The sequence below is a fragment of the Mastomys coucha genome, unplaced genomic scaffold (assembly GCF_008632895.1).
Source record: "Mastomys coucha isolate ucsf_1 unplaced genomic scaffold, UCSF_Mcou_1 pScaffold5, whole genome shotgun sequence".
NCBI classification, from domain to species: domain Eukaryota; kingdom Metazoa; phylum Chordata; class Mammalia; order Rodentia; family Muridae; genus Mastomys; species Mastomys coucha.
In genome coordinates this window covers 42,860,963-42,887,123 of record NW_022196911.1, presented here as the reverse complement: position 1 = coordinate 42,887,123, position 26,161 = coordinate 42,860,963, and the positions used below count along the sequence as shown (strand labels likewise).

The window sequence follows — 26,161 nt, the reverse complement described above, 5'->3', positions numbered from 1 at the left end:
AAAAAAAAAAATCAACGAATCAATGGTTAGCAATTTGTCACTTCTTTTTTTTTAAAAAAAATATTTTCTTTATTTATTATATATAAGTACACTGTAAAGTACACTGTAGCTGTCTTCAGACATACTGGAAGAGGACATCAGATCTCATTATGGATGGGTTGTGAGCCACCATGTGGTTGCTGGGATTTGAACTCAGGACCTCTGGAAGAGCAGTTAGTTCTCTTGACCTCTGAGCCATCTCTCTAGCCCAATTTGTCACTTCTTAATAATAGAAGAAAGAATGTTTCATGCATGGGATGATTCCTAGTGTTAGGCAAGTCCATGAGCAGTGGAGAAACCCCTCAACCCTGTGGTTCATTTGCATTCCTTGACTTAAACCTATTTGGTAAGTTTGTAGCAAAAATATTGGGACATTGTGGCTGTGGAAGTAGGACTGTATATTGTGAATGGTGAGATGGCAGAGGAAGGGTTGTCTAGGGCCTATAGTTGTATTCACTGGCTTATTTCCTCCAGCTTCAGAGTGCAGTGATGCTCATTTCAACCAAGAGCAAGGTGAATGCCAGGAGGATGCCAATGCACTGCACACCAATACCTGTACAACCACAAAAATGATGTGGCCAGTTTTTTTTTAGGAGAACTAAGGCCCAGATTACTCTATGAAATGTCACATACATAGACACTCACCATGTCCAAAATCTTAAATTTTGGTCACCATCTCTGAATTTTCTATATTATAAATAAACTTCAGGTTGCCCTCTATGGCTCCATTTTTATATTTTATTTTTCATGTTTTTGGATGTGGGAGGGTGGCAGATATAATATAAACATATTATATACATTTATAAAATTATCAAAGAGGAAATAATAGACAATTAAAGAAGTGAGGAAGGAAGAGAAGAAAGCTCTAAGATGTTTTCCATATTTCTTGTCTAAGTCATTCAGATTTTATCTCTTGTTTTTAATTTCATGATCCTCTGTCTTCAGCTGACCTTTAATTTCTGATTACTGAGTTTGATTTTGTTTGTTCTACATTGCAGCTGCTTCATACTTAATTTTGTAAGGCATGCTTTTTATAATGTTGTATAGTTCCCTAGAGCTTTCATTTGAATAATCTGTAAGATTCTCAGAGGGTCTGAATATAGTTATGGCTCTTATTGTCTCACTACATATGGACTGGGTATCTTAGAAATAACTTGTATGAAATATTTCAAATTGACTTTCAAAAAATTGAATGAGATTATCCTCACCTATAAGAGTATATCATATGTATACCTTCTCAGGAATTTTTTTTTTTATAAAATCAGGAGATATGTTAATAGTTTTAAGATAACAGCAGTTCTTGAGCAGAGGTCAATGGTTGACTTCAGTTCCCTCTCTGTAGTTTCTAAAGTGGTCTCTGCATTTAGTCAGTTCACAATTAGTCATTCATTCCCCTGCAACATCTTTTCCAGAAAGGCTTGGGAGTATCTGAGTGGCCTCTTCATCAGCTGCATGCAGTAGCCATTGTGTTCTACTATTGTGTCTCTTGCCCAAGTCTTAACAGCCTGTTTAGAAATCCACTCATGCTTCACCTTTGCTGATAGACATATGGGAAAGCATTCAATGTTACTACAGTGTTGACCTCAGATAACTGAGAGTTTCTTGTCCTTGTTGCATCCTGGTTGGATCAGAGCTTTTTGAAAAGAAAAAAAAAGGTATATCCTTTGCACTTCAGTCAGTGTCAGCTTTTGTCATTTGTGCTCTCTGTGTTTCACAGCATTGCTTATGACAGTGGCTCTTTCTGCTTCCACCTAAAGCCTTCTCTCTGGGGACAGAACAGTATAGAGAGCTCAAACACCATTATCATTGTCCACCCCCTCTCTGGTTTATAGACTGAGTGCAATAACTTAATCTTTCCACATACCTTTCCTCTCCATGTATTAGACATACATGACTAGTCTGGCTGATGCCATTATTTAGTTTCATCTCTGAGGGAACCACTGGATCTCTATTTTCTAGGATGTCTACATTAATATGTCAATTGAAGGCTCTGAAGATTAGCGTATCAGACAGATGACAAAGGGCCATATCTGAGTGAAGCCCCAGGCATGTTCAAGACTCTTGTCTCTACTGAGTGAGCTGTAGGGTCAAGAAGGGAGATTCCAGAAGCAAAAGCAAGGCCCATACACGAGCAGGTACTGACTGCTAGTATGTACTAGTGTTCCACTGAGTATTCTTCACCTAGAGAACCTCTCCTGTGCTGTCAGGAAAGATTAACTAGCAACATGAAAACTGATCTTTCAATTATTCTTTGAGCAGTCTGTGCTTTCTATCAGGGCATGAAAACCTTGAGTTCTCTCCAGATGGCAGTTGGGACTCTCTTCTCCTAGCAGTGCCAGACTGCAGCAGCACAGTGCACAGTAACTCTACAGTAAGTAATTTTCTTCCAAATCACATGGTTGTGTGGCAGTATTTTAAGCACAACTTGGAGGCCAGATTGTTGTGTTGAATATGTCTTCTCCTCATTACATGGCCTTCATTTTGTTCACAATCATTTTATTTGGAAGCCAGTGTGATGGCCAATTCATCTTGGTCTTGGCTGGCTCTGCCTTTCTTCCTCGCTCCTTCTTTCCATTTCCTCTGTGCATCATCTTTTTTACCTAAGCAGCATCCTTCTTTTGTAGCTCCAGATCCTTTTCTCATCAGTCTTATTTCCATTATTCTTGCTTCATTGATTGTGTTCCCATTGCATCCCTCCCATGCTTGTTTCATTTCTCTTGCACTCTGTTAACTCTTGGCATGTGAGTATTTAGAAAAATGTATTACTAACAGTCTTCCTTATAAGGACCCTTCCACATCCAGAGCTATAATATTAATCTTGACATTCCCCCTACTGGTCCAGGGTGATAATTTCTACTGCAGTGACATGAGGTGTGCATTTCAGAATTTCTCTCTTTTTAACGTGATTTCTGACAGTCTTTCCTATAGGATGCTCAACTTTGAGTTATTCAAATTAGAGAAGTTTAAGAAATAGGGCTGAGTTTTGAGCAGAGGTTAGTGGGATGAAATGGTATAGCTAGCCAGACTTGTGAAATTAGTGATGGAAGATACTAGAAACATTTATCCAGGTGAAGAGACAACTTGCAGATGATGTTTGTCTTAAAAGAGGTCTTGTGAAAGAGCTCCCTCGGTAGACTGTGGTAGAGAACACAATATGAACAGGCAGGAAGTCAACATCAGATCAGCCTCAGACAAACATTCAATACAGAATGGACTGTCTCATGTGTTGGCATTTCCACCAGCAGGTGGTTGACAGACAAAGGGTTCAGGGAGTATAACCCAAGTGCCTCTTCCAGGCTAGGATTTGGCATTCCAAAGCAGTACTTCCTTTTCTCCATACCTCTCTACCCTCTGTTTTGATTTTTGTTTGCTTGTTTGGTTTGGTTTGTTGTTGCTGTTTTTGTTTTGAACTGTTCCCACTGTGAACATTTAAAGTTGTATATCTTTATTTCTTATATATTTGTATATTCTTGCACTGAGCATTTTCAGTTGGAAATTTCTCTACATGTTATTTCCCCCTTATTGTTTTTTTTATATTTTATAATTGTACTTTCTGATTGTTCATTACTAGCACCTTGAGCGTTAAGGAATTATTCTTTTCTTCAAACCATGCCAGGCAAACCTTTTACCCATTGTATTGAATTGCATTTGAAGTAGAATTCATTTTTAAAAATAGACCCAAGATCATAATATTATAGGAGTGTGGTTGATTTTGGCAGGCATCCCCTGATTTAAGTACAGGATTTTTGTACAATCTGTGCTCACTGTATAAACCTCAGAAGCAGAGATATCAAGATCATGGAAACAGCATCCCTGATGCTAAGCTTAGAGATACAAACCCATTGGTAATCACCAGAGAGGGCTGGGAAACTTTTATTGAGGATAAAACTAATTAATGCTTATATCTTGGAAGTTGGCTTTAGGGGAACGCTTAACTAATGAAGAGCTTTCAATCTGGAGATACAAGGCTCTTTCTCTAAATTTCATTGTTAGTGAATGGAAGAAACTGAACTTAGATCTTCTCACCCATATTGTGGTATTGCACCATGTGCTACCACTTGAGTTTCTGTGGGATGCTTCCCAGGTTCCCCATCAAACACTAAGGTAGTGTATATCTGTGACAAGTGAAACACAGACTGTTACCACATTAGATACTTGTTAATGTTTGAGCATCTAGTGTAACTGCAATGCTCTAATCAGACCCCTGTGCTCATTAATAACCTAATTTATTTTCATATCTACTGTGTGCTGTCATTTATGTGGGGGCTGAGAACTCAGTATTTTATTTGAGTTTTATTTTGCATGGTTGAAGATGATCTTGAACTTCTGATCTTCTTACCTTTGCTTCTGGGTAGCTAGGATGGCAGGTGTGAAACAGCACAATGGGGTTAAGCAGTGTTGGGAATAATGCTAGGACTTTGTGCATGCAAGGCAAAGATTCTAGCAATTAAGCCATATCCCCAGCCTTCTGGATACCACTTTAGGAGACATTAAGGTGTTCTTCTTCATCCTTATCTCAACTAGTTATGTATTATAAATTCTGTTTATATAAACATTATATACAACAAAGTAAAAAATAGCCTATGTAGATTCTCCATAATAATCAATAAAGAAAAATGAATTTTAACTTAATCATCAATATGTGTTCTGTCCTATACCTTTATATGTAATCAGTACATTTTCAAATATTTCTAAACTTTCTACTTAGAAAGGGATAGGGGGTTCCAGAGGGGAAATTGGGAAAGGGATATCATTTGAAATGTAAATGAATAAAATGATTAATTATACAAAACAAGTAATTCTCAAATTCATTTGGAATAACAAAAAACCAAGGATATCGAAAACTATTCCCAACAATAAAGGAATTTCTGGGGGAATCACCACTCCTGACCTCAAGCTGTACTGAAGAGCAATGATGATAAAAACTGCAAGGTACAGGTACAGTGACAGACAGGTAGATCGGTGGAATAGAATTAAAGACCCAGAAATGAACCCACACATCTATGGTAACTTGCTCATTGACAAAGGAGCTAAAACCATCCAGTGGAAAAAAGACAGCATTTTCAACAAATGGTGCTGGTTCAACTGGCAATAAACATGTAGAAGAATTCAAATTGATCCATTCTTATTTGCATGCACAAAGGTCAAGTACAAGTGGATCAAGAGCCTTCACATAAAACCAGATACACTGAAATTTATAGAAAGGAAAGTGGGGAAGAGCCTCGAACACATAGACACGGGAAATTTTCCTGAAGAACATCAATGGCTTATGTTCTAAGATCAAGAATCAACAAATTTCAAACAAACAAACAAAAAAAACAACCCCCCCAAAACAAACAAACAAACAAAAACAAATTTCAAGACTCATAAAATTGCCAACCTTCTCTAAGGCAAAAGAAACTGTCAATAGGACAAAATGGCAACCAGTAGATTGGGAAAAGATCTTTACCAATCCCACATCTGATAGAGGGCTAATATCCAATATATACAAAGACCTCAAGAAGTTAGACTCCAGAGAACCAAATAACCCTATTAAAAATGGGGAACAGAGGTAAACAGAGAATTCTCAAATGAGGAAACTCAAATGACTGAGAAGCACTTAAAGAAATGTTTGAAATCATCAGTCATCTGGGAAATGCAAATCAAAATGACCTTAGGATTCCAAGTCACACTAGTTAGAATGGCTAAGGTCAAATAGGACCTCATGAAACTGGAAAGCTTCTGTAAGGCAAAGGACATAGTCAATAAGACAAATTGGCAACCTACAAATTGGGAAAAAATCTTCACTAAGCCCACATTCAATAGAGGGCTAATATCCAAAATATATAAAGAACTTAAGAAGTTAATCACCAAAAAACCAAGCAACCCAATAAAAAAATGGGATATAGAACTAAACCAAGAATTCACAACATAAGAACCTCAAATGGCTGAGAAGCATCTAAGGAAATTTTCAAAGTCCTTAGTGATCTGAGAAATGCAAATCAAAATGACCCTGGAATTCCACTTTACACCAATCAGAATGGCTAAAATCAAAATTTCAGGTGACAACACATGGAGAAGATGTGGAGAAAAAGGAACACTCTTCCATTGCTGTTGGGAATGCAAACAGGTACAACCACTCTAAAAATCAATCTGGAGATTCCTCAGAAAATTGGAAATAGATGTATGTACCTGAACACCTAGCTTTACCACTCTTGGGAATATACCTAAAAGATGCCCCATGATGCCACAGGGGCATGTGTTTCACTATGTTCATAGTGGCATTATTTTTGATAGCCAGAAGCTGGAAACAGCCTAGATGTTCTAAGACAGAAGAAAGGATACAGAAAGTGTGGTTTATTTACATAATAGACTACTACTCAGCTGTTAAGAATGAGGACATCCTGAGTTTTGCAGGAAAATGGATGGAACTAGAAAATATCATCCTGAGTGAGGTAACAAAATGTGTTACCAAAAAATGTGTATGGCATCTATTCCTTAATAAGTGGATATTAGCCAATAATAATAATAATAATAGTAGTAGTAGTAGTAGTAGTAGTAGTAGTAGTAGTAGTAGTAGTATAGAATACCCAGGATACAGTCCACAGAACTCAAAAAGGTCAAAAAGCTGAAGTGTGCAAGTGAGGACGCCTCAGGGAGAGAGAAGAAAGCAATCACAAGTGGGGAGGGAGGGAGAGACCTGGGAGGGAAAATGGACAGGGTGGGAGAGTGGAGGAAGAGGGTAACCTGATCTGGTATTGGGTGAGGGAAAAGGACTGATACAGCAGAAAGAATGGAAATAGGCAACTTAAGGAGGTTGGGAGACCCTCCAAAATGTACCAGAGACCTGAGAGGAGAAAGACTCCTCAGGACTCCAAGTGAGAGAAAGGGAACTTACAGAGCCCACCTCCAGGAGGAAGACAGGGCATCAAGTGAGTGATGGTGTTGCCATCCCACAGTCACATCTCTGACCCATAATTGTTCCTGTCTGAGAGAATTACAGGGATGGAAATGGAGAGGAGGCTGAGGAAAGGAAGGTCCAGAGACAGGCCGAAAGTGGGATGCAGCTCAAGGGGAGGTCCCTAGGCCTGACACTATTACTGAGGCAATGGAGAGCTCACAAAAAGGGACCTAGAATGACCACATTCCAGAAGACCCAACAAGCAGCTGAAAGAGTCAGATGGAGATATTTGTACCCAACCAATGGACAGAAGCAGCTAACCACTGATGTTGAATTAGAGAAGGCTGAAAGAAGCCTGAGGAGAAGGGCGATCCTGTAGGAGGACCAGAAGTCTTAATTAATCTGGACCCCCCAAGATCTCTCAAACACTGGACAACCAAACAGACAGCATATACCAGCTGATATGACGCCCCCAACACAAATACAGTAGAGGACTTCTGGGTCTGTGTGTCTGTGTTCATTCAGAGATGATACACCTAACTGTCTAGAGACTGGAGGAGCTAGGGTGTTTAGAGGTCAAGTCGGGTAGGGGGTAGGGGCATCTATATGGAGACAGGGATGGGAAGGAGATGTGGGATGTGGAGCAGTCAGAGTTGATGGGGAGGTGGGAAACTGAATATGAAGTGTAATATATATATATATATATATATACATATATATATATATACATATATATGTATGTATATAAACTCAGGTGACAGCAGATGCTGGTGAGAATGTGGAAAAAGAGGAACACTCCTCCATTGTTGGTGGGATTGCACACTGGTACAACCACTATGGAAATCAGTCTGGTGGTTCCTTAGAAAATTGGACATAGTACTATCTGAGGACCCAGCTATACCACTCCTGGGCATATACCCAGAAGATGCTCCAACATGTAATAAGAACACATGCTCCACTATATCCATAGCAGTCATATTTATAATAGCTAGAAGCTGGAAACAACCCAGATGTTCCTAAACAGATGAATGGATACAGAAAATCTGGTACATTTACACAGTGGAATACTACTCAGTTACTAAAACAATGACTTCATGAAATTCACAGGCACATGGAACTTGAAAATACCATCCTGAGTGAGGTAATGCAGTCACAAAAGTACACACACCTTATGTACTCACTGATAAATGGATATTAGCCCAAACGTTTGGAATACTCAAGATACAATTCACAGACCATATGAACCTCAAGAAGAAGGAAGACCAAAGTATGAATGCTTCAGTGCTTCTTAGAAGGGAGAACAAAATACTCTCAGGAGGAAATATGCAGAAAAAATGTGGAACAAAGCCTGAAGGAGAGGCCACCAGAGACTTAACCACCTAGGGATGCATCCCATATACAATTGCCATACCAGCAGCTATTGTGGATGCCAAGAAGTGCTTGCTAACTGGAGCCTGATATGGCTGTCTCCTTAGAGGCCCTGCTAGATCCTGACTAATACAGAGGCAGATATTCACAGCTAACCATTGGACTGAGTGAGAGGTCTCTGATGGAGGAGTTGGAGAAGGGATTGAAGGAGCTGAGAGGGTTTTCAGCCCCATGGAGGGAGCAACAGTGTCAACAGGCCTGACCCCTCAGAGGTTCCAGGGACTGGACTACCAACTAAATAGTATACATGGAGGGACTCATGGCTCCGGCCGCATATGTGGCAGAGGATGCCCTCATTGGACTTCACTGGGAGGAGCAGCCCTTTGGCCTGAGGAGGTTCGATGCCTCAGTGTAGGGGAATGCCAGGACTGGAAGGTGGGAGTGGGTGGATGGGTTTATTTGAAATATAAATAAAGAAAATATCTAATAAAAGGAAAAAATAAAAATAAAACAAAGCAAAACAAAAATATAGAGAATATATAATATGTATATATTCCTGTAATAAATTCTAATAAATGTACTTTGAAAGATTCTAGTATATGGATTATGAATTTTGCTGGAAATAGGCATTCTTCGAAACCTTGTACAAGACAGTCCATAGAACTGTGGCAGGGCAGGAATTTCCATACCTACAATGTTACCACCTGGTGATAAACATGATTAAGAGTTCACTTGGCTTAGCAGTTTTCAAACCATCCAAATCTTGGCAATTTAAATTTTTAATTAATTATATTTATTTTTATGTGCACATATGTATACACATAAACCTTTGGACACATCTGGAGATCAGAGGACATTTTATGGGAAGTAAGTTCTCTTCTTCTACCACATGGATATAACTCAGGACCTCATACTCCTCTCATTCTTTACCCTTGAGCTACCTTGCCAAACTCTGTTGGTAAATTTTTAATTTGAAGGAAATCCCATCATTTCATATTATGAAACTTGAACATTTATTATGCTATTTTTTAAGTTTGTATAATTCAAGTTTGCATACAAATAAACACTGTGTCTTCCCAGGAATATTCCGTACAAAAATGTTAGGACCTTTGCACAGATGGTCCAAACACTTGGCAGACATAGAAGACACAGTCTCTGCTCTTAAATAAGTAAGTGAGATGGGAAAAAAGAATCACACAGATACACATGAAGCATATGACAGCAATTCAAAGCAATGCTTCTCTGCCTCTCACTCATTTTCAACACAGTAAGGGACTGCCGAGATTCTCCCAATTACCTCACCTACCTTGGGAAATCTTCACTCCTCTGTGCTTTTTTCAGCTTGCATGTTCTCCAGAAACAGTTTGTGTTCCCTGGTCATGATCTGTTCTTCACTGAAAACCCATGGCATAAAGGGATCTGTGACTATGTAGTAATAAAACTAAAGACAGATTAACTATATATAACTGTATAATAATTTTTAAAAAAAGACAGATCAACCATATAAAGAAAGTCTGGAACAACAGAACAGTAAGCACAGGGAATGTAAGAAAAAAATGTAACAAGACCAAGATAAAAATTCCCCCCCCCCATTCACAGATGCACACATGTATGCACACACACACACACACACACACACACACACACACACACATCAGTAGCTACATAATGCAAAGTAAAATCTACAAAATCTTATTAATCCATATTTAAATGTCTGCAGATCATGTTTTATCAGTTTACTGTCCTACTCTTTATTCTTATGGAAAGGATAACATTTGATAATAATATAGATTAGATTTTTCTCACTTGTTAGCAATCACATTAGTGTTGGTTATATGATGAACCAACTATACATTAAATGAATAACCCATTAAAAAATAGTTCAATTCCTATATTGTGTCAACTGTTTCCAAAGTTTAAAGTGTATGTGTGGCACATCTGAATGTAGTCATCGGGATGACTACTGTAGATAGAAGCCAATTCTGCATCATCACTTGACAGACTCTCCAATTGTAGCAAGCTGCTTCGTCTGGCATATGGAAGAGATAGTGGAAAAATAAGAAACTGAGACAGAGACAGAGAGGAAAGATAAAAGGTAGTCAATTCCTTTCACATCTCATTGATAGGCATTGTTATATATATGAGGGAGAGAGCTACTTAATGAACAAAACAAATGATCTTCATTTATAGACATCTTTAAAAATAAACTAAGACCCATAAGACTGTATTTTCATTGTTCAAATTGAGTTCTGAGCAAGGATAAAGCACAATGGCTCATTTGGAAGCAAAGTAAGTACAGTCTTATTGTATTAGAGCAGTGTCTTTTTACTCCTCATGAGCCATACTGCAGATGTTTTCATTAGAAGGGTTGAGAGAGGACAAAATATTTAATGACCACTAACAAAAAGTTTTAAGAAGATGGAGAATTTAATGTAATATAATTTCTATCAAAGTGACTGTGGCTTATTTTGTTTATATTTTCATAAATAAATAAAATATTTCTTTTAAAGCTCCTAACAATTGCAATTATGTTGAGATAGTAGGTATTGAGTTTTCACAATGGGTAATCTCTCTGCATGGTCACCTGGTCAACTAGATTATAGACCAACAGAGGTCTGTTGGGGGATGTTCTAATTTGCACATTTCTTACAGTGCTGTTACCTTAGCTGCTTCTTAGACATGTCCATTGAAGTGAGAAGGGAAAAGGATAGAATGTGTTTTCTAGACTCAAGAAAGGGTCAGGTGGAGATGAAACTTTTAGACTGGTTACCCAAATGGCTTGCTTCCTAGCTTTCTCTCTTTGACTTGGCTTCAAAGGACACCTTCCCATTTTGTAACAAGAAGTACAAATACATTAAACATCTTAAATTCTGATAAAAAAGAGAGAGGCATACACAAAGGTTTGCCTGTATTTAAATTTGGCCCATTGGCTCTAACCTTGTCATCTGGCATCTGAACATACTCTATCCCTTATTTCCAGTTGGTCGTTGGTTTTTTAACTCTGAAAACTTTCATTCTCACTCTATAGAAATAATGTTACCAGTTCCCTACATGCAAATAGTTCAGGGCATGTGAGGGCCTGCCTTAGCTGTCTCTGTGTTAAAGGAGGTTGAGAAGGGTATATACCAACATCAGAATTATAAGACATGCTGTTTCTTGAACAGGATCCAATGTGAATGGGACCTTATCTATAATAACTAAGTGATCTAATGCTAACTGTTCTTATCAGACATTATTGCTACTTAAATGAGGATTATGGAACTGTTTGGAGAACTGAGGTTTTAAGAATGAGTTTATGAGGGAAAATATCTGTAAGCCAGCTAATTGTAAAGTAGACTTCTATATAGGGAACAGAATATTCCCAGAAAGTTTGTCCTTAGGAATACAAAGAGGCCAAGCAAGAAGCAGCTTGACAGAAGTCAGCCATCTTTCCTTTATCACATTGCAGGACATAGAACCAAGAAATGTAGCATGTGCAATCTGAACTCTTCCATTTGAGGAGGATTTTAAATAAATCTTCCCAGCCCTTCTAATATTACCAATGGTAAGAATTTGTGGAGGGCTATTCGACTTCTATCAGATCTGAAAAGATTCCCTTGAAACAAGGAATAACAAGGTTTTATCTACCTTGTCAGGAACAGCATAGCTTGCTGCTATAATTTTTTTTTTGCTATATTTCTCTAATCTCTAACTTAGATTATCAGTCATGCCTCACAAAGTCTACTGGTGGCCCATATTACATATGGTCCAATCTCTTGGTTTTTCATGCAATTCTCTTTTATATTCCATTTTCCTTAAAAGGGGGAGTACATTTTTTTCATGAGATTAAAATTATTTTGAGTGTTTTCCATTAAATAAGGCAGAATGGGGATAGAAATTGTGACCTCCCATATATTAACAAATGAAAGCAAATGTCTCTCTCTATATATTTAATCATGTATGTGTGCCATTAGCATATATATGTATATATATGTATGTATGTTTATGTATATGTGTGTATATATAGATATATGTGTGTGTGTATACACACACACACACACACACACACACACACACACACGTATCCTTATTTTGAGCTGTTGGCCAGAAGATTCTAAGAGACTTGCAAATAATATAGGCCAATGTCATTGTCCTTGGTGACTTCCCTCCCCAAAAGGTGAATTCCTATAGGAACCAATTAGGAAATGATTTGGAAGCTTCTTTACTGAGAATTACCTTCATAGTTTTAGAAGGAGCCATGCAAGTACTTGTGGGAGGAAAGCAATCAAAGTTCTATACAGCTATAACACTAAGGGACCAGAACAATGACCAGCATGGTAAGATATTCTGATAGATGCAATAGTGGGGCTTATATCCCAAGACCCACCAGCAATTACTTAACTGGGAGGGAATTCATGTCTTGTTAGCACTGTAAATTTATCTAACTACCTATGCTGGTAAAGCCATGGAACCTGTACAAGAGCCTACTACTGTCAGTTTCCTAAGCCAGTATAACCCCTCACTACGTTCTTAATACTTACCATTGTAACTTTAATTTTTTAAAACCTTATCTTTAGTGATGATTCTTAAAAACTTTAACCTCCCTTGGAGCCCACCACCAGCCAGAGATAGTGGAAAAGAAAGGATACAGGAGAAGTGGACATGCTTAGAAAGGTTCTTTGGAGTAATTCGCACTTGTGTTGTCTGGAAATCAGCAGTTTAATTCACAGGTTAGCAGGCAGCAGCAGCTCTATCCACTCACAAACGCCTCATGGATACACCAGCAATACAGTAAGGCAGAGTTGGGTTAGTGATGACACAATGTAGCAGAGACAGCCAGGCCTTAGCCTTGGCTCAAGTCAGCAGAAGGGACCAATGGGAACACCAGGAGAAATTCTAGGCTGTGCCTCTCTTAGGGAAGCAAAGTTCAGTGAAGACTCTAGACCCACAAGCATTGCACAGCTATCTGTACCAGCAAGCCAAGCTCTGTCTCTGTCACTCTCTGGAGTCCTATTTATACCCTCCAAACATCATGTGTCCTCCACATGCCCTGACTCAGCACAGGTCTTGCCTTAGCAGGGGGCTCTTGTCTCAGGATGAATCTTGCCTCAGTATATGCAACCCAATCAGGGCGAGTTCACAGAAGCAGCAAGAAACTAGCTCACTACCAGATATATTTTTGGTGTGTTTCTCTCTAAGGAGTCCCATCAAATGCAGCTCAACTATGCAATGTAAGGCAGGCCAATGCATGTGTGTCGTTAGCATGCATGTATCCTTATACTTGTTTGCTTTAAGAGAACACCCTCTCTCCTGTGTCTGCTTCAGCAAAATGTTCCTTCAGGAGTCTGCCTTAGCCTTTTCATACCTGTGTCCACTTTAATAAAATGTTCCTTCACCTGTTTGCCCCAGCAAAACACCATCCAACTGACTTTCCAAAAAGCCTTCCAGTTTCCACTTCAGTTCTTAAACCCACAGATATGTGTAGCCTTCACCCCTCATCAAAGCTTCTTTTTGCAGTAGACAAGGAACATTGTAGAAACCTACAGCTGGTCAAAATTCAAAGATCAATTGATCTCTGGATGTCTACTTTCATTTACAACAGGACTCCTACACTTAAGGCTCAGGGAACACCTCAGAATTTCAGGTGAAGGAGTGGAGAGATGGTAAGAATCAGAAGACCATGATATATGCATGGTTATGGTCTCTTGTTAAGTAAATAAATAAATAAATAAATAAATAAATAAATAATATAAAGGAGGATGGGGATTTGGAAGGAGTTGGGAGGAAAAAATGGGGTAAAAATGTTAAGTTAAAATTAAAATAAAATCTCATATTTTAATGGACAAAATGACATGTGATAATTAGAAAATAGTGAGAACATATGTTCCTAGGACATTTACTCTGCCCTCCCTGCTTAATCACAGGGAGGTAAATTACAGTTTACTCCGAATTGAGGCAGAATTTAAAGACAGACAGACCATTTCATTAGTATAATTAATGCCTGCTGAAACCTACTTGATTTCAGTTTCTGATTCACAATTTCTCAGACTTCCACTAAGTACAATCCCAAGTAGCAAACACTTGCCACAAACCCACACATTGTGTCTTCTTTCTTCTTCTCTATATGTCAGTGTGGTGAATAAGTATGTCGCTCTCCTCCTTATCTCTGGCTTGTGGGAAGCACACATTTTCAGAGGTAACAAAGAATCAGGAGAAAATGGTTCCTGCAAAAGGATCTCCTGGCTCATGGGCACATATTGTTTCCATAGAGAAGTTTCCTAGTCTCTGCTACAAAGTTTATTTTTAGATGACTCTAATAAAACACTAGCCAGTTTGAATTCATTTTCCAGTTTGCAGAAAGCACTGGATTGACAGGCATGGGGAGATCTAAAAATAGCATCAGACAAAATGGAACAGGAGTTTAGAGCTAGAAATGGATGTGACCATCATCTAGTTGGAGGCTGAGGCTGTTTCTTACAGACACAGATGTACAAGTTCAGAGAGGTTAAACAACCCCTCCACAGTCAGGCCAATAGTATGTGATTGACATAGGGCATGGACATCATTTTTTTTTCATTTGTTAGCTATTTTTTTCTAAAAGAAAAAATTATGAAGCAATAGGCACAAACAATGACAGAGAACTCCATTTTAGAAAGGGACTTATCTCAGCTGAAATCTACTTAACTATTCCAGTTGTGTCTTCTACCTACTTCTCCCTCCTTAATTATTATCATTAATTAGTATTTATCAATTCCTCTCTCTTGCATAAACTCTTCGCTGCACAAACTGGCATCACAATCCCTCTTGGAAATTCCAAACTAGAGGAAACAAAATGAGAAAATGTAGCTATAATTTAATGTCTTGTTTTCCAGAACTTTGCCAGCATCCCTCTTATCTCCTAAAATAGATCATTCATTGTGGCATCAATTCAATGCAAGGGACAAGACCCTTGGAAGGTTTAGATACTGCTTTCTCTTCACCACTCTATTTTCCTTTTTAGCATACCTCCCTTCATTTCATTTTTGATTCATTTCTGCCTTTAAAAGATTTATTGACTGGCTTATTAACTCATTCCACAAATATTTGGCAAGTGACTATACATTGTAAGGCTTAGGCTGAAAGAGAGACACAGAAAATGAAGAGGATTTATACCTGGCTTCGGAGAATGAAGACATGTGGTGGTAAAAATGGTGTTTCCAGTCTTCATCCCAGCATGGCAGAGATAGAAACTGATAATTCTGTTGAAACTGGTGACAATTTGGAACCCTGACTGAGGTTATTCTTAGATATAGCCAATGATAGGATGTTCCATCTGCCTCAGACTACACTCAGAGCTGTCAGGGAAGCAATCCACATTTAGCTTTGGCTCATTAATTGGACCACAATACAATAATCTTTGAGACAGGAGACACTTAAGTGGAAAACAGCAGTATGGAACAAAGAAGTTACTTAAGAATCCATGAGAATGATATACAGAGACTATATGGAGGATGACTCTCAGTTATCTAACTTGAGTAACTGGGAAAATAATGGTATTATTCATTGAGGTAGTATTTGTGCTTGCTCATATTTGGATGCTGAAGACTTAACTCAGGACCTTGTGTATGCCAGACTAGCACTTGACCACTAAGTTGCTACCCAGTCTGAGACTATGACGTAGGAAATATTTGTAGAAAAGACAAAAATGTGGGAGAGTTCATAAGAAGGAAGATACATTTCATTGTGGTGCTATCTGTGAGTTCCTATGGCAAAGGTTTAAATGAAGAATTTAGTGAGAGTTTATAACAGAGTTGTCAAAAATACACCCCTATGAAAAAAATGAGGAAAGAAGGATCCTCCCTCTCTCTTACACTCACACCCATACATTCACACACACACACACACACACACACACACACACAGAGAGAGAGAGAGAGAGAGAGAGAGAGAGAGAGAGAGAGAGAGAGAGAGAGACTCACACAAACATACTCACACACCTACACCTGAACTGAAGTTTTAGTGAAGATATTGGCCAATTTCTACATGGAAATCTAGATGTAGTTTACAATATTAAAAATTGAAGGAATATATAAACTTTACATTCTTTGATCAACCACTTGGTTTCTATGGACTTCCTTGGGAGGAGGCACATCTACTATTGGATTGTGCAGTTGTCAGAGGAAAGTAATTTCCAGAAAAGGGCTCAGCTGTCAGCAATCCATGTTGCAAGCTTGTAGGGAGAAAATCAGATTGTCAAGCTAGCTGCCCAAATGGGATATTGGTAGTCATCAGAGGATCTGCACTGTGTTGTAAGTGAAGATAGATAGGAAACATTTTGCATGGAGTCTGGGTAAAGAGGCACAGTTTTTACTTCTTACTGTGTAGGAAGTAATTGAAGTCACTGGTATAGTAACAATGAAAAGAAGATTAGGCTTACAACCTGATGATGAACAACAAGACTTCATGAGTCAAGAAGAAGGGGCCAAGAAAAAGAAAATTCTAAAATGTGGGAAAATAAAAATATGTGGCCATAGACACCTAAAAAGGAGAGTGTGTCAAAGATGTCTCTTGTTGCAAGAAGGCCCCCGAGAATGTCTGCTGCATTTGCTGTCAATCCAAGGGAGAGGACTTGCACATTCTGTGCAATTCTGAAAGTGTAAGCAACTTAAAACTAGGAAGAAATGTTCACTTGTGTAGGAAAAGAAAAGTGTTTTTGCAAGCTACATGATAAACATGAAATATGTCAACAGATGGAGTTTGCTTCCAGTTCTTTATAACCCCAGTTCTGAAAGTTGCCTCCACATGTGCAAGACCTCTCTCTTTGAAGTCATTAGAAGATACTAAAGTGTCAAACTTAAGGAGGTCATTAATAATGACACTCTTGATGACTTGTCAGTTATTCCATACCTTGAATCATCTATCTCAAATTACCCAACAAGCTTTAAGGACTAGCCTATTCCAACAGTAGAGACATGCACTCTGGAAAGGGTCATGGCTTACATGTGAAGTGCAGGGGTCAGTTCTTGATATATCACAAACTTTTACAGGGAAATTAATTTCTTTTTGATGCAATTATTCTTTCTCACATCAAAGCCATCCTTTCTATTCTTTGAAAGTTGTGGCTGTAGGAGCTTAGCATAATGTCAACCTTTATTACCTTGCAGTTCTTTATGTCAAGTGTTTGATGATCACTAGTACACCATGAGGTTCTGCTTTGATTTTAGGAAGTGAACTCTGTTCTATAACCTGGAAAGGAAGAATACTAGCATACTGATGTTTTCTCTTGGGACCATTAGATGAGATTTGGAGAACTTACATGTGCCACAGTTTAATATGTGGGCAATGATCAACATCCTATTTCCTTGTCTGGTCTATTCTCTGTCTCTCTGTCTCTCTGTCTCTCTGTCTCTCTGTCTCTGTCTCTGTCTCTGTCTCTGTCTCTGTCTCTGTCTCTGTCTCTCTCTCTCTCTCTCTCTCTCTCTCTCTCTCTGTCTGTCTCTCTTTTTCTCTCTGTCTCTCTCTCTGGATTTTTGAGAGAGGGATTATCTGTGTAGCCTTGGCTGTCCTGGAACTCACTCTGTAGACCAGGCTGGCCTCAAACTCAGAAATCTGCCTGCCTCTGTCTCACAAGTGCTGAGATTAAAGGCATGCACCACCACTGCCCAGCTATACCCTATCTCTTAAGGAACTATTATTGCTTGAGCAGAAACTTGAATATATTGGGGATACTCATGGAAATGGGATAAGCTTGTAAGTAGCCCTAATTTCAAAATTTTTACTTTTGTGTAAAAAATTAAAAATGGCTTATGAAAGACAGAACACAAAGTTGAAGTAATGACAAAACTTTCATGAATTTTTGAATGTATAAGGAAGTATACTTTAAGAGGATTTCCTAATGGCTTCTGGGTTGGCTATTTGTATGGATGTTTTTCAGTATTACCACACAGGTTATATTTCCAGGCTTTAGGGATATTTATTTCCTCCCTCTTGCTAGTGCAAACAGTTTGGTTCATGTGTTTAGAAATATACTTAACCAAAATACAGCATCTCCAGCCAACAAAGGAAAAATATGCTCTAGAGGAAGAGGGCATGTAAGGTTGAGTGTTTTATGGGGAAGACCAATAATTCATCAGAAGCTGCAACCAACAATGCCTACTGAGAAATGTGAATGGCAGTGTGTCAGTGGTCCAGTGGTCACTGATGGGTAAATCTATACAGTACAGAATAGATAGATTTCTTGATGTATCTTATTAGCATAGTCAGATAGCATGAAACAGTTATTATGTGAGATGGAGCAGGACCTATGTAGAGAATATTGTTATTAGCAGTGTATTTCCTGCAAAACTATGGAATTTTTCACTACACAAAGGTGAACAAGATAATTCTAATGGTAACATAAATATTGTGCACCTTATCTGTATTTTATTTCATTGCGTTATATGGTTTGTGTATATGTGTGTTTTTATATGTGTAGGAGATAACCTAGAAGCTATTCCTCTGGCAACATCCACCTTGTTTTTTGAGACAAAATCTCTTCTTAGAATCTGGAGCCAACTGATTTGACTGGAATGATTATACAGTGAGCATTAGAGATTTGCCCCTCTACTTCTCATTGTAGAAATTTCAAATTTGTGTCACAATTCTTAGCTTTTTGTTTTTATTTTTAACATAGTTTCTGGTCTTTGAACTCAGGTCCTCATGCTTGCATAGCAAGCACAGTGATGACTCAGCTGTCCTCAAGCCCTTTTAATTGTATATTTTTTAAGATGCATAACATATGAATAAAACATACCCCATATTACATATATTGGGGATAGATGCTTGTTTACTTTATTAATAGGGTTATAATATGAAAGTTTTAGAGAAACGAATTGGGAATTGCTTGTCTGTGCATTGACCATAAATCAGCACATTCCAATTTAAATCTTCTATCTAGTAGTAATGATTATGATAAAAAATTATGAGATTCCACCATTGAGATGGATTCCATAGTCCAGAAAATGGAGTAAAGCTGCAAAGCTGCAGATCCGTAATTATTTATTTCATGTCCTTTATGTAATGGCCTTCTTGTGAATGGACATCGCCTTTGCACAAAACTCTTGCAAAAACCATCACAGGATCAATATGTTAATGTGACAGCAGCTTCAAACTGAGCAATGCTGGAACATTTTCAATTAGAGCTACAAGGAAACAAGGAAAAGAATCAAGGGAATTGGACAAATAGAATTGGCAAGTACAAGCAATATTTCTTTAACCAAAACCACTTAGTATTTTTGTATTGCCTTTTTATTTGAGCATTTAATTCTTTATTCTTCTCTGCTAGGGAATTATTTCCCTGTTTTGAGCAGTGAGTTAACAATTACAGGCTTTCCCTATGACCTTAGATTTTATAGAGCGATTTTATGACATCTGGTAATCATGAAGACATTTAGGTTAAAAGGATCCTTCTAGAACCTGCACAGTATGAGCATAGAACTTAATCTTAAGAGAATGAAGGAGTTTATTTGAAATTTAACATAGTCTTCAGAGCCTCTGAATGAAGTATTATTTAAAGTTCATCACACCAGAGATGTACAGTGAGGTGTAAGATGAGCCAGAAGCACAAAAATATTAACCCATCCACACTTCAGCCTGTCCTTCCTTCTCACTTATTGATATTGTGTCACTTTTGATAGAGAAGAAAAACTTTATAGTTTAAAAGATCTGGAACAACCTTGAATTTTTTCTGAGCCATATGTAGTCATATGGGAAGAAATTCTCTACAAAAACAGATAAAACCAGAAGGATGCTGATGAAGAAAAGGGGCTTTGGGGGAAAGGAAGGAGATAGACTTAATGAAATGAAATCTTATCAACACACTGTATCAGTCAGTATTATGTTACTGTGAGGAATCTTAGAGGCCATCCACTTACAAAGAGAAAAGGCTTATTTTTTTTTTCATTCATAATGTGAGAAGTTTACCTTCAGGGTCAGTTAGCCCTGTTGCTTTAGTCCTTGGGTAATGTAGAGTATCATGGCAAAGAGTGGTTGGTGTACCACAGATGGAAGCTAGTATGTTTATATAGAAATAAACATAATAGTTTTATGTATGTATGTATATATAAATGTATATAGTATGTTTATATAGAAATAGATCCATGACCAAGAATTCTCTTCAAGATGATGTCACAATTAGCCAAGATCCACAAAGCTGAGGACCAAATCTTTTACACATATGCAGGGCTCTTAGGGCCACTTAGGATACAAACTGTAGCAACAAAGGAAAAGGTTTATTATTTGCCTTGTTGCAACAGTTTCTCCTTTTCCATATTTACTTTTCATATTTACTTTCCATATTTATACCTCAGACACTGGATGTTCAGCCAGGAAGAGGCTAATGGGTGATGGGCAGCAAAGATAATGACGTTTGACTTGAAAGATCTTAGCAGTGATCTGGGCAGGCGAAGAATGTAAAGCAAGCAGAAAGTCATTAAAGGGGAAGGAGACTATAGAAAGGAAAGTGAGTAGATTGGGGCTAAAGAGGTGATTTCTAACAGTGTGACCATTCTTGGCATAGGTTCCGTAACTCAGTTGGGGTGTTCTGGTCCTGGTTCTGAGCCTCTTTTAGTAAAAAGTAGGATTGAATGTGGTTCCATTTTAGTTCTTAATTTTCACAATTCTAAAAAGTTAAATGTATATGTAGAAATATTGAGGTGTGTACTTTATGAGGGAAAAGAGTGTCTGGAGCAATGGCTTAGTGGTTAAAAACTCATTACTCTTCCAGAGAACCTGAGCCCAGCTCACAGCTTCCATGTTAGGTAGCTCATGACAAAGGTTAACTCTACCTCAAGTCACCAGCACTAATATGTATATAGCCACGTATTTTTGAAAAAATAAAATAATAGACCTTAAATAAAGGGATGAAGGAAGGAGGGAGGAAGGAAGGAAGGAAGGAAGGAAGGAAGGAAAGAAGAAAGGGAGGAAAGAAGGAAGGAAGGAAAGAAAGAAAGAAAGAAAGAAAGAAAGAAAGAAAGAAAGAAAGAAAGAGAAAGAAAAAAGGCAGGCAGGCAGGAAGAAAGAAAAGGAAGAAAGAAAGCAAGAAAGCAAGAAAGAAAGAGAAAGAGAAAGAAAGAAAGAAAGAAAGAAAGAAAGAAAGAAAGAGAAAATATATGCTTTCAATAGCAGTATAAGTGAGTGCTTATCAGGGCTAGTTTAATTTGTAAGAGAAGCTTTGTAAAATTCAAATTTGTTTCATGAGTCTTCAGAATTAGTGCTGATTTAATAAACCATAGGTATGGTTATGTTGATTCATAATCAAAGCTTTAGAAATCCTTAATAAAATAAGGAAGTAAAGAAACTATGAATTATCAAACTTAAGTCTGTGTAATATTCTGAAAATTTCCATTTGCATTGGTGTTTGACTCTTTTCTTAATATACTAGTGGTGAGACTAGTAATCATAAAAATAATCATAAAAACATGTGCACATTAGTGGTATTTCTTGGAAAATAACAAAAGTCCTATATGAGCTGTAGTTGTAGTGGTGTTGGTAGACTGCTTGGCTAGCAAGCACAAAGCTCTGGTTTCTATCCCTAGCATTTCAAAAACAGGTATGGTAGTGAGTACCTGTAATAATTCCAGAATTGGGAGGTACAAGCAGAAGGATTCAATATTCAAGTTCAGAGCTAGAAAGATGGTTCAGCTGTAAGAATGCAAACTGTTATTGCAGAGAACTTTCGTTGAGATCTGTGCATCTGTGCACCCAGTGTGGGCTATGCATAATCACCTGGGACTCCATTTCCAGGAAATCTGATAACTTCTTATGGACTCTGGAGTACTTACACACACACACCCACACACAAACACACACATAACAAACAATATAAATATGCAAACATCTAAACACAACATAAACACATAAACACACTTTACACATACATAAACACACACGTACAAATATACACAATTAAAGATGATTTTTTGTGAGCCTAGCCTCTTTTTTTATTGGATATTTTCTTTATTTACTTTTCATATGTTATCTCCTTTCCTGGTTTCCCTCCCTCCCAGAAACACCCTATCACATCCTCCCTCCCCCTGCTTCTATGAGGGAGTTCCTTCACCCACTTACTCACTCCCACCTCCCTGACTTCGATTTCCCTACACTGGGGCATCTATCTAGCCTTCATAGGATCAAGGACATCTCCTCTCATTGATGCATGAGAAGGCCATCCTCTGCTACATATGTTGCTGGAGCCATAGGTCCCTCCATGTGTACTCCTTTGTTGATGGCTTAGTCCCCGGGAGTTCTGGGGGATCTGGTTGGTTAATATTGTTGTTCTTTAGGGTTGAAAACCCCTTCCACTTCTTCAGTCCTTTCTCTAACTCCTCTACTGCGGAACCTGCACTCAGACCAATGGTTGGCTGTGAACATATGCCTCTATATTTGTAAGGCTCTGGCAGGGCCTCTCAGGAGACAGCCCTATCAGGCTCCTTTCAGTATGTACTTCTTGGCATCCACAATAGTGTCTGGGTTTGGTAACTGTATATGGGATGAATCCTCAGGTGGGACAGTCTCTGGCTAGCCTTTCCTTCAGTCTCTGCTCAACACTTTATCTCCATATTTCCTCCCTTTAGTATTTTCTTCCCCTACTAAGAAGGACTGAAGCACCCACACTTTGGTCTTCCTTCTTATGGAGCTTCATATGATCTGTGAATTGTATCCTGGTTATTTGGAGCTTTTGGGCTGATATCTACTTATCAGTGAGTGCATACCATGTGTGTTCTTTTGTGATTATATTACCTCACTCAGGATGATATTTTCTAGTTCTATCCATTTGCCTAATAATTTCATGAATTCATTGGTTTTAATAGCTGAGTAGTACTTCATTGTGTAAATGTACTACATTTTCTGCATCCATTACTCTGTTGAAGGACATCAAAGAACTCATGAAGTTAGACTCCAGAGAACCAAATAACCCTATTAAAAATGGAGCACAGAGCTAAAGAAAGAATTTTCAACTGAAGAATATTGAATGGTCGAGGAGCACCTAAAGAAATGTTCAACATCCTTAGTCATCAGGGAAATGAAAAAAACAACCCTGAGAGTCCACCTCATACCAGTTAGAGTGGCTAATAAAAACTCTCAGGTGACAGCAGATGCTGGAGAGGATGTGGAGAAAGAGGAATACTCCTCCATTGCTGGTGGGATTGCAAGCTGGTACAACCATTCTGGAAATCAGTTTGGTGGTTCCTCAGAAAGTTGGACATAATATTACCTGATGACTCAGCTATACCACTCCTGAGCATATACCCAGAAGATGTTCCAACATGTCACAAGGACACATGTTCCACTGTGTTTATAGCAGCCTTATGTATAAGAGAATAGCCTTTAGTGGCTGAGCCAAATCTAGAAAAAAACTAGCCTGACCAAGAAACCCAGACCCAGACAGACAAACATGATATGTATTCACTTGTAAGAGGATATAAGCTGTTAAGTAAAGGATAATCACATCATAATCACCCAGAGAGGTTAAGTAACAAGGAAGGCTCAAGCAATGATTCATAGATAATCCAGGGAAGAGAAACTAGAATAGATTCAGCAAATAGATTGTGAATGGGTATGGGAGCAGAAGAGATCAGGTCAAGGGGCTAGAGATGCGGTGAGACAGTAAGGAGAGAGACAACTGGAAGTGAGGGGCATTAGCAGGGTGATGTGGAAACTTCATGCAAATTATAAGGGCAACCCTAGCAAGGATTCCTGGTAATGGAGGATATGGAGACTATTACAGCCATCTTCTATAACAAGGCAAGGTAGTCTGTGGTCCTAGTTGCTGGTAGACCAACTTGGCCACAAAACCTTCCACCCACAACCTGTACTTCCTGTAAGATGTTCTGGGAGCTCCAAGATTGTGCCAACCAATAACAGGTTTAACTCTACACCCAAGCCAGAGAAGAAGCCCATTCCTCATCTGCTTAGATGTCCTGGAACCAGAAGCTGGATAGCCCAGAGACCTAGGAAAGAATTACTGCTGCCTGTCAGCTTCTACCTCTTGGGGTAGCAAGCCTAATGTACATCAGGCTTGGCTAGAGAGAGGTATACTTAGCCCAAGTGTGTAGATGCAATGTGAGGCCTTGTTCAGTAGTGAGTGCTCAGGCAAAGAATACACACACACACACACACACACACACACACACACACACACACACACACACACACACACACACACACACACACACACACACGCACATAGAACAGCTTTGAAGAACTGGTTTAGTTTATTAGGGAAGGAGAAGTGGGAATATATGCCCTTGAAGAGGTTTCCAGGGTCTCTGGGGCAAGGTTTGTGTGTCTATGTAAAATTGGCCAGGGCAGAGGGGTTGGAAAATACTTCATCTGCATGCTAAGAGGTTAAAGGGTCAAAAGAGGAAAACCTTATAAGGTCAAATAAGGAGTGAAGCCTGATTGATAGCTGTTGGGGTAATAAATTCTTACTAGAGTTGATAGTGGGACAGCTGACTTCCTGGCACCAGGTTGGGAGAGGGGAGGGAGCCAAAGCCTGCCTTCTTCATGTTAGATATCCAGAGTTGAAATTCTCCTCAATATTCCCCTTTTTATCCTGGGCCATTAAGGTCCTACAAGTACCAAACACAGCTGGCAAAAAAAAAAGTAAATGAAATGATTCCTAATGATATCCTGCTGTACTCAGATCATTACCTAGTCTAATCATCTTCAGAGGCTTCTTCTAGCACCTGATGGGACCAGATGCATAGACCCACAGCAAAACCTTAGGGGAAACCCCGAAGAAGAGTGGGGAAGAAGGACTGTAGGAGCCAGAAGGATTGAGGACATCATAAGAACATGGCCTACAGAATCAACTAAGCAGTGCTCAAAGGGGATCACAGAGACTGAAGCAGCAATTACAGAGCCCGCATGGGACTGCACCAGGTTCTCTGCATTTTCCTTATGGTTATTTAGCTTAGAGTTTTTGTGGGACTCCTAACAGTAGGAGTGGGGGTTTTCTCTGGCTTTTTGCTTGCTTTTGGGATCTTTTTGCTCCTACTGGGTTGCCTGTCCAGCCTTGATATGAGTGTCTGTGCCTAGTCTTGTAGCAACTTGTTGTGCCATGTTCAGCTAATATTACTGAGAAGCCTGCTCTTTTCTGAAACAGAGAAGCAGTGGATCTTGGGGAGGGGAAGTAGGCATCGGGGAAGAATGGAGGGAGGGAGGCTGTGGGTGGGATAGATCATATGAGAAACCAATAAATTAAAAGAAATAAGAAATGTCAATTATATTTCATTAATGAAAGAAATACAAAGCCATCCTTAGCTACATAGTGAGTTTAAGGTCAACAACATGAAAGATGGAAACTCCATTTTCAGATGCTGATGTATATTTTCTAAGGCTGATACAATTTCTTAACGAATTTTAGTCCATGGTTTTCTGTCACTATAATTGCTCCATCCTTGTCCTGAGCTGGTAATTTCATCCATCTGTAACAGCTTAGTACTTCATCCAGATGGCTTCTAGCAAAAAGATGTGCTTTGTGATGATTCTTGAATCCAGAACGTGGAAATCTATGTGGTGGCAGGGCTATACTCTTCCTGAAGGCTCCAGGAAGGAAGCCCAACCTAGCTTTCTCTTTCATTCCCTGGATGACAGTGGTTTGTGGCCAGGAAGCTTTAATTTTACCTCTCCTCCCTCTGTTTTTCCAGAGTTTCGTGGCACTTTGTCCATGTGCTCCAACCAGCTTCCCTGCCCTCTTTAAGGAAACTGGCTATTATGTAAAGGCCACCCTAATGCAGTCTGATGTTTTCTTAACTGCAGGTAGTCCCTGACATAAGATGGCTGAACTTCATGATTTTCTTTTGAACTTTATAAAGAGCTGTATGCATTCTGGAGATCTGCACTTAAAACTTTCAATTTAGATCTTGTTCCAGG

At 38.8% G+C, this 26,161-nt stretch overlaps 1 protein-coding gene and 1 long non-coding RNA gene across 5 annotated transcripts in view; one reads left to right on the top strand and one right to left on the bottom strand.

The window, feature by feature from the left end:
• Sgcd (sarcoglycan delta) overlaps positions 1–26,161 on the top strand; it is a 973,571-nt gene that overhangs the window by 165,042 nt on the left and 782,368 nt on the right. The gene's annotated exons all lie outside the window — the stretch shown is intronic.
• LOC116078611 overlaps positions 1–26,161 on the bottom strand; it is a 78,447-nt gene that overhangs the window by 44,915 nt on the left and 7,371 nt on the right. Inside the window, exon 2 of the long non-coding RNA XR_004113607.1 lies at positions 9,594–9,681. This is a non-coding gene — a long non-coding RNA (uncharacterized LOC116078611). The remainder of the gene's footprint in view (positions 1–9,593; positions 9,682–26,161) is intronic.